The sequence below is a fragment of the Plectrocnemia conspersa genome, unplaced genomic scaffold (assembly GCF_051122295.1).
Source record: "Plectrocnemia conspersa isolate PC_06_02 unplaced genomic scaffold, ASM5112229v1 ptg000003l, whole genome shotgun sequence".
Lineage (NCBI taxonomy): Eukaryota > Metazoa > Arthropoda > Insecta > Trichoptera > Polycentropodidae > Plectrocnemia > Plectrocnemia conspersa.
In genome coordinates this window covers 3,450,651-3,467,908 of record NW_028277167.1, presented here as the reverse complement: position 1 = coordinate 3,467,908, position 17,258 = coordinate 3,450,651, and the positions used below count along the sequence as shown (strand labels likewise).

At 28.0% G+C, this 17,258-nt stretch overlaps 1 long non-coding RNA gene across 3 annotated transcripts in view; it reads left to right on the top strand.

Moving 5' to 3' along the window:
* LOC148236374 (uncharacterized) overlaps nucleotides 1-17,258 on the top strand; it is a 457,594-nt gene that overhangs the window by 385,129 nt on the left and 55,207 nt on the right. For all 3 annotated transcript variants that reach the window (XR_015809189.1, XR_015809191.1, XR_015809190.1), the window contains one exon: nucleotides 4,484-4,891. This is a non-coding gene — a long non-coding RNA (uncharacterized LOC148236374). The remainder of the gene's footprint in view (nucleotides 1-4,483; nucleotides 4,892-17,258) is intronic.

Sequence of the window (17,258 nt, the reverse complement as noted above, 5' to 3'; positions counted from 1 at the left end):
GAAATCTTTAGCTATTCTTCAAAAGCAAAAAGATATAAAATGGTGAAAGAAATTATTTGCAGATTGTTTAATGGCTCGACGAATCTATTAAATCATTAGAAGTCATTGAATAAATTAAAAAATTATCATTAGCGCAATGATAAGAATAATAACTTTTTTAAGCCTTACAGAGAATAGTGTTAAAAAACCAACAACGTACGGATTAATGGAAAAATAATTAAAATATCTTAATCCACAGGTAAAAGAACGAATAACTTACAGTGTATATTTGAAGCCTTGATATCAATTAACCCAAGAAATTTTGTTCTCTTAAAATTTCATTTATAAATAAAAAACAGTGGCACGAGTTTAGTGACCTACCCATGGGACAGTAGGCATATCTGGGTTAAACCAATATCAACACAAAATTATTTAAAATAAATCACTAGAGAAGATCGAACTTCTGTGCCACACTGCACTTTAATGACGAATACCAGCGTTGACGAATCAGCTACTGTCCTTAAAAGAGAAAGCGAGACAACGAAGTACACGCTACATCGCTTCTCCCTCTCATATACATGTACACGCACACAATAACAAACTGGCATCCTTATCCCAAGCGTACTCTAGATACATTGCTTTACATTAATTGCATTTCATACATAAGACTAAATATTTTTTTATTAACTTGCAAAGTAAAATTAAAAAAAAGGTAATTCATCATCGCTGTTTTTTTTATATTATTAATATTCATTAGCAATGAATGTATGTATGTATTGTATATACTCATATGATTAAATAATTAATAGAAATTAATATATAGTATATTCCATGAAATTTAATAATTGCTGTCGACTAAATATGATTATATGATTTAAATTAAATTCTATTAAATATTTTTCTTTAAATTATATATTTTTAGCTAAAAGATTTAAAATGTATGCGTGTATATTAATTTTAACTAAGCTTTCAAATTTACTAATATAGAAATTCGAAGGAATTGTTCACAATATTTTTATTTGAATTATTACATTTAATAAATTATTTCTTGATTCTTGATTTAAATGAAATTTATTAAAAAAATACAGATAAATTCAAAATTGCATTTAAGAAACAAAAAACGAAGGGTCAATAAAAAATATAAATAAGAAGAGGTACCTAAACTTTAACCGTCAAATTAAAATTTTGATCAGTTTTAAAATATTCGTAGAATAACGGAGAAACATTCTGAAAATTTATGTTACACCGCAGACTTAATTTTATTCATAATATTCAGTTATTAAATATTTTATTGCAATTGAAATATCCGGGTACCCGTTAAAAATAATAGGGTTTCGGTTCCTCTTAAAACAAAGTCGCAAATCCACTATTTGAAAAAATAAAAATAAAAGCAAAATAAAATATGCCATTTAACCTTATGAGGAGTTAGTAATGTGTCAGAAATAATAGTAATGAACTTACAGTTTAGTAAACTGATAAAATGACAAGTCACATGACATTAAAGAGCTGACAAATGAGAGAAGCCCATCTTTATAAAGAATTTAAGTCTGAAACAGATCAAATGCATTTAAATAATTGCATCTGCACAAAAGAAAACTTGAATTTGTATCTATCGTATTTATGCCATTTATAAATATAATATAAAGCAGAGGACCCCCAAAGAAGTAAAATAGTCTTTTGACAATCTACCCGTATATTTTTGACTAAGCTCAACTAATAACCGAAAAACTAAAAATTAGTGCAGAGAAAATTTTCTTGCTATATTTATGCATTTTTTACCTGTATTTTTGCTGATGTTTTTACCGACATCTTATACACTAATTGCGGTCCTAAAAGTATTTTTTGAAAAGATCAACCATTTTTTTATTTAATAAGCTTAACGATATAACTATTATTTTATAAATAACACGGGTACTGAGACAATTATATTTGATTAAAGAAGAAATTCCCAGTAGACGACTAACTTCCAACGTAAGATATGTGCGAGGGGTTTTAATACAGATAATTCAATTACGTATATGGAAATGTACACCTGTTAAAACAACTCAACAGAATATTCTTTTGATGATAATAACATTATTTATTTTTCGATCAAAATTAATATGTGAATTATTTATAAGAGCTTTCAACGCGCACGAGTTTTCACGCATAAAGTGACGTGAGCAAAATAACTCATTTTCCCTACTTGAATAATAAATAATGTGTAATCACATCTTAATCCATTAACCTTTTGTTTATGTGTTTATCTAGAGGCATTTGTAAACGTAAACCCATCCTTTGCTCCGACGAATTCGCGCTTAACATAACAATAACCTTGCATTATTAGTAGGGTGGAAATCCTATACGGTTTTAACGCCACAAAGTTAAAACAAAGATAATAATTAAAAAAATGTGTAACAAGGAATAACAATAATCAAATTTAACATGCTTATATTTCATTATTTTTTGCTCTAGTTGGTTTATTTCATAAAGGATAGCCCACCTACTTTTACCTCTCAATATTTAACGGTAAATTACTAAGAAGCTTAATTTAATACCTAGTAATAATAAAATAAATATTACAGTTTAAATAACTGATCCATGACATTTGACGCCAACACCACATCACAAGGTTCCAGCGTGCTTACTTAATATAATTATATAATAAAACTAACATTAAATAACTTGAATTATTACAATTATTTACACTTGATAAATTCACAAATGTTTTCTTATAAATTATTAGGAATTAAATAAATAAAAACATAATTGTTTATAAAATATGGTAAGCTTTTATAAAATTTTCACGATTTAATTTTAAAATGGCATAATTAATAAAGCCCATGTAATTATTTCATATTAAACTTAGCGTCTTTTTCGCTTGTCGCTGCACCGCCATCTAATTATGATGCTCGGTAGTGCAGTGGTAAAAAGCTCCGCCGACAGTGACCGCTTAGAGCGAACATTAGCCGCGAAAGCTCATAAGGATGAGTTACGCGGTGTATTTTTGCGCGGAGCTTTCACACCGACCAAACAGATATAATTTCTCATTAAGGCGTAAGAGCTTTCTCGGATACCTTTGTCTCTTGCCAACACTTTCGGTGTTACGTTGTATTCTGTCAAGGAACGCTGCTTTGTCATGGCGTAGTGAACGACGATGTTCGAGATAACAGTATATGGTTTATTTACATTGCCAAATGAAAAGTAAATTTAGTTATCTCTAGAGTGTTCATGTTTCTCGGAAAACGTTGAATATAACAAACACTAATTTTATTGGCATGGACTATTTAACACAAATGATCACAAGTTATTTATTTGGGGCATTGAATTAGAGCTTAATGTGATAAATATTTTTATCAGCAGAGCAGATTTGACATCCTACAATACTCATAAACATACTAATTTAAGTTTTTAGTAAGACTTTAAGTCTTCACTTTACTTTAATGATAACTTAAAAAAACTACAACACACAGAGAGCCTGCACTCTCCAGAGCCGCACATAAAGAACTAAGCTAGAGACGAAAAAACTTTTTTTTTGTAAAATTTAGTTCGTATTACAAAAACAATATAATGAATTTGTATTAATTCAAGAAATACTCATATTAAAAACATGACGTTCTTATATGCACTATATCTTTAAAAACTTACATATCATAATAGAAGCTTTTTTTTATTTTATTTTCTACTTCATCTCTATCATAAAGGCGAAAGAATACTTATTTATACGTTTTTTAATACAACAAAGTCAAACTTATACAATTTGGAGCGCCATATTGAATTTAAATTAAGTTGGAAATCGAAGTTAACATCACGTAGCTAATAATACGGCTGGCAACGGTCGAGTTTTTACGATTAAATAGTCGAGATAGTTGCGGAACTGTTCACTATTCGAGATGCTCTGCTTGAGATATAATACAGTAACTCAATTAGTGCCGTTAATGATCTATTATATAGGACGTGAGCAACTACTATTAGTATTAAACAAGGACATACATATATGTAGTAATAATGTTTGTATTTCAATAAAAATGTTACCACCGTAACAAAATTCTTCATTGTCTATATAAAGAACATTGTTACACTTTATATTTATAGAAAAATTTGTATCCTTTAACAATTGATAACAATTCAATGTCAATTGTCTCGTTATGGGACTGCCTTTGTGACTTACTATACATATAATTCCTCTACAGATGAAACATGGCAGAAAAGGTAAAACGCTTATACAAATTTGGAAAACAAATAAGAATTTCAAAATGATATCTACCTTTCATAACAGCCAGATGATATTCACGGGAAAAAACCAGAACGACCGACTTTACAATATATAAACCTCAATGTATAATGGACTGTTATAAATAAATAAAAAACGGATCACTACCTAGTTACATAATATTTTTAAAAACAATAGAATAAATAAAAAAAAAATTTTTTCATTTGTTTCAATGCGCATTGTTTTATTCGTTTAGTGTCTATCAAAATTTGTATTGTAACGGTAAATTAAATTCAAAGATTTTCTTTTCAGTATGGTTCAAGAATGGATGCAGAATTCAGTCAAATCTATCGATTCTGAAGACATCACCAGTGTCTACCACATCTTTTCGTGCCCGTGCTGTCGATCCACCAGAAAGGCTTTCGGATAAGCTAAAAAAATCATCAACCAATAAAAATAAAAGGTTAGGATAAATGTGTGACAAGAGTGTCGTGTTTATTCTGCACATGAAATAAGGAAAGATACAGCATACATGTGCAGAATTTGTGTAATTTCTTTTCATATTGACGTATGTTTTTATACGTATCAAAAAATATTAAAATAGATAAAAAAGTGTAAATAATAAAAATAAATATTGATATAGTAAGGTTTATAAGTATAGTGATAAAAATAAATGTGTTTGTGACAGTTGAAAGCAGAAAAAGGACGCCGAAAAATTTGGTGAGTGCAAATTATATTATATTATAAACATTTATTTTTCATAAATTGTTTATACAAAAAATTATAGAAGCATTTAAACATGCATATAATTAAATTATAAATAACTAGTTCGCAACCATTGCAATTATTTTTAATTTGCACAAAATATTAGGAATGAAAAATACATATTTATTCATTCATGATTTTATTCCTCAGAGATTCTTTTAAATGTAATAATATTCTTATTTTACAATAAACTAATACGGCGATAATTAATCCGAATTGTAGCTCTTTCGCCCTGGTTTCTTAATCTGTGAATCATTGCAGTTTTCAAAATTGTGAGGAAATTTCAAAATAACCGACACCCGGTATAAATGTTCGTAAATTAATGGATGATATTTTTTGGAAGTTCTTCGATTACTGTGTTACCTAATTTATCTACATATACCGTAACGATTTTAATTCTTAATTTTGCAATAACATACAGAATTTTAGGTCGAAAAACATTGTTAATTGATGTTTCAATATCTTTTGATTGGATTCGTTTTATGTTTACCTAGCCAGACAGTTTGACCCTGAAATTTATTTCTGTTCATAATCTATAACATGAAATATTATTTTTATATGAAATAAATAATTATGGTTCATACATTTCATAAAAAAATAACGTGCCCCAAAAAGGCGACGTCTTATTGCATAATTTCGCAATGAGATAAGACGACTCTTTTTAGCAAAAAATATAGTAAAATATATTTTTTTCTTTTGATATAACGTAGAAATAGTATACTACCATCTCTTAATATTATATAGAAGCAAACTTGATGGTATCCAAGTATTATTTTAATAAAAGAAAACGCATGACGCAGTACTCATGCCTGAGTTCACGGCCACTAAGCAATGTTCTTTCAAGGCTCGTATACGAGTCCTCGGGCGTTAAGCTGTTAAAAACGAAAGCTAACCAATTCTGTGTGGTAAAGCATTTTCAAAATATTAGGATATTTTAAGGACTTCTATGGTTTTTCAATGTGCCGGCTGCAATTTTAATGGATCGTGTTTCAATGTCTGTTTTAGAGCGTAATTTATGTTATACGTATGTTAAGCAATTAAATTAATTAAAACTTTTCTGTTATATCCTTTAATTTTTAAGAGTATTTTCAAGTATTTTTCATATTTTTCTTGTCCCTTTTTTTAATTTTAATATACATAACAAACTGATTTTTGACTTAAATAACATCAACTTTCAACAATTTACTAATAACACTTTGCCCATTTTATTTTAGTTTGTGTTTTATTATTCAAAAATACATACTAATTAAATACCATATAATAGCACGAGCATATTAAATATTTATAAGTCCTAATAAATATGCCTCATGTTGATAAAATTAGCCAAAATTGACTTAAATTCTTTAAAAATCAAACTGATGAATAATATTTCTATATACCATAATATTTTTTATTAAAATAAATTAACTTTTAAACCCAAATAATTTAATGCTGATTGTAAATTTACAATATTTTTTTTCACATTTTACTTGGTTAATTTATATAGTATATATTGCATTGATTCTAAGATCTAGATAATATGGTGCAGTGTGAGGCTTAGCAATTATATTTGCCAAAAAAAATGTGCTTAAACAGGTACCGAAACCCAATAGAACGACGACGTTGCCAAACTGATTCCGAATTAATACTAGGCAGATATTAAATGATAACAAATAATCTGGTTACGCCTTAAATCATCTTTATTGATCAGATCAATGACTAGAAAGGTTGTTAGATTTTTAAATTTCTGAAGGGTATATAAATCAGAACACTTTCTTCTGGCATTTCGGTCAGGAATTTATTTTATTAAACTTTCTCAAGACTTGGTTTAATTGTATTAATGTCGAATCATTATTAAGCAGATACAATTTGATTATGTATGTATTACATAATAGCTAAGAGTCTGATTTTGCTCTAAATTATCGTTATTAGTCAGATCAGTGTCTATAAAGTACGTTAAACTTTTCACATTTCCTTGCCAAAATATTTCTTTTTAAATTTTTTAGACACTTAATAGAGAAATATCCTTTATTTAACTTTCTTAAGACGTTGTCAAATTTTATAGATTTCGAATCAAGCTTATGCATATACAGTTTAATAATATAAAAACGTACGTTACTGAATGATATTTTTTGGAAGGTTTTTGATTACTGTGTTATCTTATTTATATACCGTAACGATTTTACTTTTTAATTTTGCAATAACATACAGAATTTTAGGTTGTATGTATTATGTACTATCAATTTTGATTTGATTGGTCTTATGTTTATCTAGCCAGACAGTTTGACCCTGAAATTTATTTCTGTTCGAGAATTGTAACATAAAATGTTATTTTTTATATAAAATAAATAATTATGGTTCATACATTTTATAAAAAAAATTCACGTACCCCAAATAGGTGACGTCTCATTGCATTGCGACGCAATGGAATAAGTCGACTCTTTTTACAAAAATTTGCAATAAAATAAAATTTATTTTTTATTTGATAGTACGTAAAAATAGTATACGAGCATCTCTGATTATTATATAAAGTATTTTTAATAAAATATAACGCATGACAGATGACTCATGCCTGTTAAGTAATCCAGCAACATTTTTATATTTGCGGATTTTCCTAGGAATATTATTATACAAATTAATACTGGTCTAACTGGTTAACCTGGCCGTACTTGTTTGCTAATACCTAAATATCCTTAAATTGTATTTATTTCTAGTATTAAATTTATGTACATATTTATTTCTTATTAAATATTTATTAAAATACTCCAGTGACATATTATTTTCTAACTTATAAATAAATACGTCCATCTTCAATATTTCTTGAATATCCATAATACCAATCTATCAATCATATTTCTACAACAAGTAAATCTATTTTTATTAAAAACTATTTCCATTGCCCTATTTTAATTGATTCCTTTATATAATTTATAAAATATATTGTGAATTTTTTTCTAAGATTACTGATCTTTAAATTTTACATTAAATGTTTTATTATTCTATTGTACTAATTTGTTATTTACAATCTTTTCTATACTCTAAATGTATTATATATTTATTTTTTCTGATATTTTATAAGGATTTTTATATATATATATTTCCAAGAATCTCTATATGTATTATGTCGTTTCTCTGAATAGGGTTAATTAATTATTTTTCACATCCTATTCGGGTCATTTTATATTTCATACTATTATTAATGCTGCCATATTTCTACATTGTTGATATGTTTTCCATTTTTCTTTCATAACTTTAGATTTTACTTATATTTATAGTTTTCCGTAAAACGTGAACGCTTTAATTCGAATATCAAATATTAAAATAATTCAATCAGAATCTTCAGTCACGATCTTCAACAGTGAGGGAGTGATTTTAAATAAATAAGCTGTCTTTTTTTGCACTTTATCTTGTGGGGTGCGTTTTTGCCGATCATCGACTTTATGGTGAACAAACAATAATATTTACAAAATATGTTATGATATTTCCGTCCCGTTACTTAGTGCACGTGTAAAAAATTTAAGCGTAGCTTCATCGGCGGGTCGTTTTTAATCCTGTATTATATTCAGAAATGTCAGAAACCTAGTCTTAGGGTTTTCACATACAAAAAGTGCCATCACCCCTAAATCTAAAAATGTGAGTCTTAGTGCTTTATAAGTACTTATGTACTAGCATTGAAACGAATGTTCAAAATTAAATTAAAGTATCATGTCTATATATGTGGGCCAACCGCATGCATCGTTTCTCCGTTTGGATATACAACAGTTTATCCCGTACATCCAGCGGATTTACGAGCGATGAATAAAACACTAACGATAATGGAGAGAAATATTAAGTGTACGCTGGCAAATTTTTAATGCGGTCCAGTAGCAGCAGTGGAGGCTGCGGCGCGCGTTTCCTCGGTAAAAAGGATTCCGTGTACTTCCTAGTGTATGCCTTCCGCACGCGGCCCCACTTCCGGCCGTTTCTAATAGCACGATCAGACAAGAAGCTCGTCAGCTGGGGCCGGAAGTGGCCGGAGAGCTCCTGGAGAGCACACACACTGTAACCCCTTACTCTTTGGAACCACTCTTAAAAACACACACGCCAGTAGTTAAAGTAGCCAAAATTTCCAAAGCTCACTAACCGATATCGGCTATTCCCCCCCCCCCCTAAGATTGCGGTTACCGTTTGTTACAGATTTTTGGGACATTCCGAGACATTGTCTTATTATTGTATGAGTTTCAGTTTGTGGGGCATATGTCAGATAATCGACGAATATGTAAAAATGATTTGTTGGAATAAAAAATTAATCAGTATACCAAATTTTCTCTACAATTGAGTTGAATAGATAGTTTTAAACTATAACTTTTGACAACCAACATGTGGAGCTGTACAAGCAATTATTAAGTGAATAACTTCTGATTTAATTAACTGCTCTAATTACATATTGTGAATACTATTTTTTTTGCAACTAAATTCTGTCGATAAATTACACAATGCACAGCAAATACATTTGGTACAAATTTTTCAAAAAATAAATACATAAATTCCTAATTACACTATATTATTTCTGAAGCCCCATCAATAACAACTAACATAATAATATTCACAGAAATTTATTTTTCTTTAAAAAATATTTTTAAATATTCTTTGTAGAATTTACTTAATTTTATTTTTAAAATAACATAAATGGCTCTCCACGTTTTTATTTTCTATAATATCATATAATTGGATCTCCACAACCATTTTTAAATATCCTAAAATGCATTATATTTTATGCAAAATATTTTACCCCTATTACAAATATAAAATGCTGAAATCATTTTTTCACAACAATCCGTCGCTCTTCATGGTTCCTCTATCGCCCACTGAATTCCTCCGTAACCAGAATTACCCACCGAGATTCGTCAATCGCCCACCGGTGGGTGATATTGCCCATTTTGAGAATCTATGGTTTAGACAATAATCAATTCTTATGATAAATATTTTCTTATGAATTTTACTCCTATCAACTTGGCACTTCGGAAAGGAAAAATAAAATAACACGTAGGAAGTATTCTACTGAAATCTTCCTTTAAAAATAATAATCATAAAATTACAGTTATTTTAATTAAGTTAAATTAAATTCTCAACTATATCTTGGTAAATTTTCTTATTAGAGGTTTTGTTAGTGGTCATAATATTACTTGTGTTAATTTAATATATTTTTTATTTTTATTATACGTTTATTTATAACATTGTATTTTACAAGATTACTTGCCAGTATGTTGTGGTAAGTTTTTAATCTGTTCAAATATTGCTCGCCTATCTATTTAATTGTTTTCTAGATCAGTATTCTGAGAATATTTGTCGGAGTTCCTTTGTGCTATCTATTTCCCATTAAGGGATAACGGAAGACAAGTATCTTTGTTCAACGTAAATGTAACATGGTTTGAATTAGTTTCAGTGATATGAATTAATTTAGTTCGCTAAAAAATAGACCGTTTCCGAAACGCATTTGTGTATGGCTTATAGGCCCACTGACATAGCTCACTTTAACAAATAGGTTTTTTTATTAATGTGATTATGTAATGTGTATAGAGTAAAAAATATGATTTAGAGATATCTTGTGTCATTTGAATAAAAAAATCTAGAACTGCAGCTGCATATAAAGTACGTTGTTTTATGTATGAATTTAACATCCTAAAACATACGCAGTAAAACAGATCAGCACATTCTTTAAACAACAACAAGAGTGAAAGTCAAATAGCAAAATTGTTTCTTTTTATTGACTCATTAGTTAGGAAAAACCCGTTAGAACTGTTTTATATTATATACACAAGACACTAGACGTAGTAAAAAGTTTTTTATATATTGTAATGTACAGTAAGCCCATAAGTCAACTGAATAAGTCAATCAGAGATAATGAATATTACCGAAAACGTTTCAATCAACAGACTGAAAATCTGGGAATCGGTAACATTTATATAATTAATCATATATTATTATTTGTAATATAATTACTATCAAAATAATAGATTTCATTTACCAGTTTTTAATGATTTTTTGATGCGTATTTTTCTAAATAAAAGTCTTCTGAGTTAAGACTTTTCTTTGAGCTTTTCTCACTTTCAGTAGCTTAAGATAAACTAATGTCCAACTTTAATATGAAAAGCCAAAAACATATAACGCCTTAGTAAAAGATCCTCGATATCCTGTTATTCTAATTAACCACAAATTTATAGCCTGTTTTTGATAATAATAAAAAAACATTTTTTCACAACTTTTTATATTTTTTCACGAATTTACAAAATTTATACCCATTATCATGAGTTTTTTGAAAATTTATAGACTATTTTAGATACATTAAAATTCGTAGAAATTTTAGCTATATCTATATATAAATATAGAAAAGTGTAAAATTTAATTAGCTTTTAGTTCTCTGATTTTCACACATATGCCTGATTCATATGAATAATCATTTTTCAATTATATTTCTTTTGAATCAGTTTTATGAAAAAAATATCAACATTAAATATACAAAAAATTGAGGGTATTTTTTAATTTTTATATTGTCTAATTCTTAAAAATCGGCCTATTTTAAATTAAAATTTCAGAATTTTCTTTCATCCAAAAATGTTTACCCGGTTTTTAACTATCTATTGTATAAAAGCCCTTAGAAATTTCATGATTATTTCTAAAAACCAAAAAGTTTTTACTGTACAAATTCTTAGCTATTTATATACAACGCTTGTAAACAGCTAAAACACTTTTTTCTATAAATTATCTTTGTTTATATTATTGGGCATGTAAAAAATATAGAAAAAAATACATTTTTAAAGAACTAAATGTATTTTTCCTTAGTACCCTTCGGAAGAAAATATATCAACAAAATATGATCTATAAAGCCGAAAATTTTGTGTAAAATTAATTTTATTCCTAGATCAATTTTTTTGGTCCAAAATTTAACTATAAGGCTAAACAATTATTGTAAGAGTTCAGAAAAGCATCATTTTTATAATATTTAAAAAATTATAAATTAGATCAAATGTTTTTATTTACGGAAAATTGTGAAATTTATTTAATCACGCAACACATAAATTCCTAAAAACATTTTATAAATTCCATAGAACAACAGATTTACCAACATTGAATAATGAAAATAAAAACTATTGATTGAATATAAACAGATCTAAAATTCTTATCGTAAACCTAATTATCACCATGATTATTTAAATCAAAATAGATGTAAAATTTTACATACAAATATATTAATTGTGTGACAGAGGATCGCAAGGATACTTGCAAGGATCGACTAGAGAATTACAATTTTGAGGACCCCTGAATCAGTTGGTGTACGGAGTTAATTCCCGCTGGCCGGTTTGTCAACCTGCTGACATTATAAAATCACTGACCGCGATCTGCCGCTCGAAACTAAAAATGTAGAGACATATTAATGCCACTCTTCCTAACACCACACAATACTAGATGTATAAATCCAATACGGAAAGATGGGCTTGGTCTTAAAGTGTAGAAATAAATTTCTATGCACTAGAAGGGACCTGTAAAAATGGCATTTTACGACTTTCCTTGATCTATTACATAAAAATTTTAATTATCACATTTATAGTTATTAATTTTATTTTTATTTTTAAATATAATTTCTTTTTAAGATTTTAAATAAATTAATTGAAAAATGTTACAGCAATACAAATAATTTAGAACAAAATTTATCAATTATATACTGATCACAATTTAAAAACAATTTATTTATTACATTAAAAATAACACAACCTGTTTTATCAGTTTAATCCTGTTTAAATGGGACAAATCACAGACAATTAACAAGTTTTCTACAATGGCTTAAATTAGAACGTTCAGCTATTTTCTGTTAAAGCCAGACTCGATGCCGTTAAAATGTGCTTAAATGAGTGTGGGATATATTTATTATTTAAATCATATTTTTATAAATTTTTAATATTCTCGATTTTCTATAAATTAAGGATCATAAATGGCTTTGAAATTTTTCAGTTACGCTATACATCATGATTACATCTAATTATTTTTAACAAGGGATTACAAGAAACACAACAATATAATTTGGTGATAAGTTTAAATGCATTTAAATTAAAACTGCGTATATAGATGTGAAAGTAGAAAACAATGCCTATAAATGGGTTGAAATCAGATGGGGGTGAGGGTTCGAAATTAAATTACGCCGAAAAGTGTATTTAAATGCCTGAGTCGTAAATCAAATATAACTTGTAATTCCGCTTGTTTTAAATGATTCATTTCGACGTTAATATATTATTCGGCGCGAAACTCCTTGTTAAAAACGTATATTATTTTAATATTCGGTCCTCGTTCGAATTCGAAACCGCGAGATGCTGCACCTATATAATGACATAATTTAGAAGAATCTTGAGGTTTGAGTTTCTTTGACAGTATTTCATACAAAGTTTGCCTTGTGTTCTCATTTAATGAATTTTTCTATAAATATTTTAGAACAATTATTATACATTATTTAAAGTTATGTAATAACGTTTGATCGCTTGAATATTTTATTTATATTGAGGTTTAATTTTTTTCTAGATTATTTTGCTATAGCTTTTTAGTATTTCATATTGAAAAATTAAAATGTTTTAATAACAAATATTTTAAAGGATGCAATATAAAAACTGAATTCGGGTACTAAGCAAGATAATATATATAATGAAGAGATGTATATCACTTGGTTGCTTCTCTTACTACTAAGTATACATCTGTATATAAAATAAGAGACTCGCCTGATAAGGCTAATTGTGTTTGTCTTGCATTTTATCCACTTTCGCTCGCATTACTCGCTTTAACAAGTGCTCAAGGCGAAAAAACACACACACGCGTATTATCCCCTAATGAAAACTAACTATAACACTTCCATTTCACTGGATCGTCTTCAAAGTGTGCTCTGGGATATGGTGTAACGGCGTTATCTCGCTAACGCCGTGATTACGGCTCCCCCATCTATGAACAAACGATAAGTAATCCAGTGTTCAAATTGCGAGAGCTCCAAGGCCCTATTTCGTACCTCATAGCCACGGTTTAGTTCCATGACGTAGTTATTCGTCATGAACGCGGTTAATTGTCGCGATAAGGCCGTGTCGAAGAACACGACCTTAATTATTTGGTGCCACCTGTGAAAATTCAATATCAATGTCGGTCAATGGCGACGACCCAAAACGATTTGTATGATTGTTGCGAAAACCGCGATAGTTTATCCAAGGTTGTGGTAATTTGTATTACTTGGACTAATTTCGTCATTGAGTTCGATAAAGTTGCACGCGGCTGGTAGTTATTACTTTATTTTCTAGTAATTTGTTCAGTTGTGCTAATAATATTATACGTGGCTTTCCTGAAAGTTTCAGCTTCTATTTTATTTTTATTGGTAATATTTCTACTCATATGTCATATTATAAATGGTGACACAATCAAGTGAAAGTAAATAAAACACATTCTGAAGATTCATAACAAGTTAATCAATTTTTTTTTTTGAAACATCATCGCTACATGTATTTTTTTATTTAAATTAGATATCTTTTAGTTTTTTGGCCGAAATTTATTTTTTGTAACATCATTTTTTTCTGAATTTCAGCTTTAAAAACTCTTAATTGGACATTTTTTCAGAGTATCAATTTTTCTATTGTTAAATAATGTCAAGAATCACAACCCAATTAAGTTTAGATATATGTATGTTATACCTTTAACCCTTAAATGCATGGTGTTGAAAATTTGCAACAGTTTGTTTAAACGCTTATAGCTCACAAAAACTCTATTGCATAGTGGTACATATGTGTAACAAACACAGAGCCATTGTGTTTTCAAATTATTCCGATAGATGTCTCTGTATGCGTGATAATGCCATTTAAAAAAACGTTGAGTGCAGATATGTCACATTTCTAGAAATTTCAACATTTGTTTTCATTGGTGCTAGTGGATATAAAACGAAATAAAATTAATTTATATACTCCAAAAATGTTAGTCTACCATTGTTTATTTATTTTTGATTTCTATTTTTTGTAATAGTTGCATAAAATAAACAAAATATGCAATTGCAGACACTGGAATTTCACAAAATATGTGTGAAAAATGTGGTGTGGTCTTATGTTTTAATAAGAAGAAAGCTTTGAGAATTTTTGTATGTTTTTCATTTAATATATTTGGTCGCATTTTGTACGATGTTGCATATTTATGACAAGCATTTTTTTTATTAATATAATCCACAAATAATCCTAAATATTTTTTTTAATATCTTTGGCATCATTTTCAGCCTAATTTTAGTAGAAAAATATTTTTATTTCTGAATTTGGAAAAATCATGCATTTAAGGGTTAAACCGTGTGATGACTCCTCACTATGGATATCTGGTTTACTTCCATCTTGAACAAGACATGTGTGATGTTTTAAAGTTAATCAGACCTTTAGCTTGTTGCACTAAGTCCAAGTTTATCAACCAATAAAAAAGGGCGATACTATATTTGCGTTAACACAGTCAGTTCGAGAGCTTATGTATTTCATCATTATTCATAATTGAGAAGAAAATGACAAGTTTGGGCTTACGCTCCTAATATTAGTTCTAAAGCACACGATACGGATCGATATACTTATCATTACTCCTGTTTATATTTTACAAATACAAGTTTATATACATTAAACTTATTACTATATTTTTATATTTATCAATCAATCAGGGTGATAAGTAAATCAAATGTATATCCCTATCGTATGCTATAGAGCATTATAAAATAAAAATATAAAATCATATATAAAAAACCGTTATCTATTATTTGCGTTAATACAGTCAGTTCGAGAGCTGTCCATTTCATCATAATAAGTTCGGGCTTACGTCCCGTAGGGACGTAATGTAGAGACATAAACTATATTAACGCAAATGGAGTATAGATAACAGTTTTTTATATATCATTTTATATTATTTATTTTTAAAAATTAAAATATATTATAAGTACTCCCAAAGCAATACGTCGTGAATGGTTTTATTTTGAAGCTTAGTTAGTCCTTATGCTGTTCCTATATACATTTTTTTACCCAATAAAAAAGTATGTCAAGGGCAAAAATTGAAAAGACTCATTTTCGGTTAATCTCTCTGTTTTTTTTCGACAATGGTTTGAAAGCAAAATAATCAACATAGACTATCAGCAAATTTATAAACATATTTAAATTTAAAATGTGGCATGGATGGTTTAAAAAAATAAAAGTAGTGATTGTGAGTTTAAAGGCCCTCAAATTAAATACTTACGTTCTGAACTCGCTAGTGAAATCAAATTATCGTAAAACCATTTAAGAATTATTGGTAGTACTTTTCTTGTAAAAATAGGTTAGGAATTATGGTATCTCATGAACTTTTCCTGCCAGATAAAATAAAGCAGCGTATAACCATATGTTCGTCTCTATTTTTCAGTTATGAAACTAAATCATTTTTGAGAAGGTTTATTACTGGTGATGAGGAATGACTCCTATATAACGATCTTAAGGCAAAAAAGCAGTTGATTTCTACTCCTCTTCTTTCATTAATTTTGAAGAGGGTTCTTCGTTGTATTTGCTAAAATATAGAGTACTTCATTACATGTTATAAAAACCTGTGCAGACTTTTGCAACCAAAGTGATTTGTGTTCAATTAGCTAAAAAAATATTAAAAGAAGGATATTAAAGTATGAAAATGCAAGACCAAACTAAAAAATATTTTTTAGCTTGATTTGAAGCTCTACAGTATCCACTGTTTCCATGATTATCATCTTTAAATCTATAAATGATTACAAAAAACTGCTTCTTTTGAAAATGTCCAAAATCGTCTATATTCATTCTTCAACGAAAAACCATTTTCAGAACAGAAATTGAGTTTTATTAAAATAAAATTTAAAAAATGCATAATCTGTACAAACAGATTTTAAATAACAATAAAAAATTGTAAAGTGTTTTTAAATAAGGTTTTTGTCAAAATGTAAAAAAAAATTTTTTTCGCTTTACCTATAGTATGAGTTTTTAATTATGCGACTTATTCTAGAAATAGTATTATAATTATAAAGATGTACATCTCTGAAATTTCACATTAGTTGTATCAATTGTATTATATATTATATTTATACTACATATTTTTTACGTACACCTTTATTTATCATAAAAATACCCCAATTAATAAATATTTTTTTATTTGTTAATAAAATATTATTTTTATAATACCTTTAAAAAACCCAACTACTTAAATCAATGAATTATACTTAAACGATATTTTTGCTTTAGTACAACTATTGTTACGTTATTTTGTTAATTTTGTATCACTTTATAATATGACTCATTAAGCACATAAAATATTATTACGCAACAAATAAAAT